A 2,659-nucleotide genomic window follows, 5' to 3' on the forward strand; every position below is an offset into this window, starting at 1 on the left:
AGTTTGTGCGGCTTTGACCATGTATATTAAAATACATGCACTGGCGGCCGTGACGTAACTAAAACTATTTTGCCAAATGTTTGGATTTTTAAACTGCTAAAAGCAGATTTTGTGAGACTGGAAAAAAGATTACCAGCCTAGTAACTATATGCGTCAGGTTTTTTATCCGCTTGTTGTGCGCAAACAATGGCAAAAAACAGGCACCGCAATCGTCACAATACAGATTATGACGTCATAAACAGATAGCTTCGTTTAGCTACATTTGTGCACCAAGTCTAAGAGCTCTTCTGGCAAACGTATTTTTATTCCGACGTTTCGACCTCCTATACAGGTCGTCTTCATCAGGGTAAATAACACTGAATGCGACTAGAACAGTGCACGATAAACAAAGGAAAAAAGAACGAAATGCAAGCACGTCACAACGCAACGAAAACACCGCGCGATAACGAATGATTGGGCCTCTAATCTTTGAGCAGGTGCCTGTAGCACGCTGAAAGCATGATGCTCATTGTGTTGCCCCGTTGGTGAATATTCCATGACTCAAGAAATAGTATTTTCCTGTAGTCAGGCATTGAAATCAATACGGTGGCCTTGTGATACTGCGTGATTGGAAAGGGCCGACTTTTTCGCGTCGTTGTTGGCAACATCCCGTTGATGTTCTTTTCGTCGGGTGTTGAGTGATTTTTAGACCACGTCAACGTAGGAGTTAATACACGTTACAATCGTGCGATGAGTGATTGTAAAAGGCGTTTAACATCGCTGAGTTCCATGTGCGCCAGACGAAGGCCTGCAGTGGATAGACAGAAGATGCATAACTGGGACATGAACTTGTCTGATTACCAACCGACGGTTGATGAAACCAAAGTTTTGCAACTTGGTCTTAATTTTGCCACTGCGCCCCGGGTGGTACCGAAAGAACAAATTATTGCTGCAGTGGAGAAAGGAATTTGGCAGCAACCAGCGCACATTAAAACAATCATTCAAGGCAAACTTGCAAACTGCCTCCGCACACACAGAATGGGTCAAAGCAACCTCAGTAACACCAAGCACCAAGTGATCCGAAGTTTGAGGTCAAATGGAAATATCTCGATCTTACCCGCAGACAAAGGTAACTGTACTGTCATCATGAACTGCCCAGACTACGACAAGAAAATGTCAGACTTATTACTGGATACTTTGACTTACAAGCGTTTAAAGCGTGATCCAACACGTAAGTCGGAACGCATCCTCAATAAGTTTGTGGGGAAATTACACACAGAGACAGGATGCATTTCTGAAGCCACATTCCATCAACTGCATAGCACGGACGGCTCCGCCCCGCGCATCATGGCTTACCAAAAATCCAAGGAAGGCATCCCTCTGCGACCAATTGTTTCGTTTGTTGGTACTCCAACCTACAACCTTGCGAAGTACCTAGCGAAAGTTATTTCTCCGCTTGTGGGCAATACAGAATGGACTGTTTCGAACTCGTCCAAGTTTGTTCAAGAGATAGCACAGTTGCAGCCCCTGTCCAACGAAGAGGTAATGGTGTCGTATGACGTCGTGTCACTTTTTACAAGTGTGCCAGTGGACCTGGCGATGGACATTGCGTCGTCGAAGATTTTAAACGACTATAGCCTTAAAGACAGAACAACATGGTCCCCGTTGGATATTGTGGACGGTTTGCGGATTTGCTTGGAGCAATCCTTTTTAACATTCAAGGGAAGCTTTTACCAACAGGTTCAAGGCACAGCGATGGGTTCCCAAGTCTCTGTGGTTGTCGCAAACATGACAATGGAAGGGGTTGAGGAAAAAGCCTTATCAACATTTGCCAACCCACCAAGATTCTGGCGGCGATATGTTGACGACATTTTTTGTGTCATTACTAAGAACCAGGTTGAGGCATTTTTACGGCATCTCAACGAGGCGCAACCAGGCATTCGGTTTACCATGGAACTCCCATCGGTAAACTGTCTTCCATTTTTAGATGTTCAAGTCATAAGAACCAATGACGGTGTCTTGTACTCGAGAGTGTACCACAAGCCAACGAGTACCAGCAGGTATCTCAATTTTCGATCTCACCACCCCACATACCAAAAAAGGGGTGTGGTTCGTTCCTTGAAAGATCAGGCACGACGCTTGTGCACTCATAGCGAGGACTGCGAGGCGGAACTGGCAAAGGTTCGCAAAGCCTTGAAATTTAATGGCTACCCTAACTGCATTCTCCGCGATCGACAGGCAACTTGCCCAGAACAGGTGACCCATCAAAGAACAGAGGGTTTTGTGACACTTCCGTACATACCGAAACTGACGGATATTTTACGGCGTATGTTGCGTGACTTCGGCATAGCGGTTGGCGTCCAACCTGCCAATACTCTCTGCAAGCCATTGAGTCACCCAAAAGATCCAATCAACCCCTTTGAACAACGAGGTGTTGTATATTCCATTCCCTGCGCCGATTGTCCGTTAATATACATCGGGGAAACTGGAAGGTCACTCAACACCCGACGAAAAGAACATCAACGGGATGTTGCCAACAACGACGCGAAGAAGTCGGCCCTTTCCAATCACGCAGTATCACAAGGCCACCGTATTGATTTCAATGCGGCGTCTGTTGTGGCCCGGGAGCCTGACTACAGGAAAATACTATTTCTTGAGTCATGGAATATTCACCAACGGG

General features: G+C 45.9%; 1 pseudogene; it reads left to right on the plus strand.

Annotated features, from left to right (window-relative positions):
• The first annotated feature begins 690 nt into the window (after window positions 1-690).
• Window positions 691-2,391, plus strand: LOC145220245 (uncharacterized; annotated as a pseudogene).
• The last annotated feature ends 268 nt before the right edge of the window (window positions 2,392-2,659 follow it).

The sequence above is a fragment of the Phallusia mammillata genome, chromosome 3, assembly GCF_965637545.1.
Source record: "Phallusia mammillata chromosome 3, kaPhaMamm4.hap1.1, whole genome shotgun sequence".
Lineage (NCBI taxonomy): Eukaryota > Metazoa > Chordata > Ascidiacea > Phlebobranchia > Ascidiidae > Phallusia > Phallusia mammillata.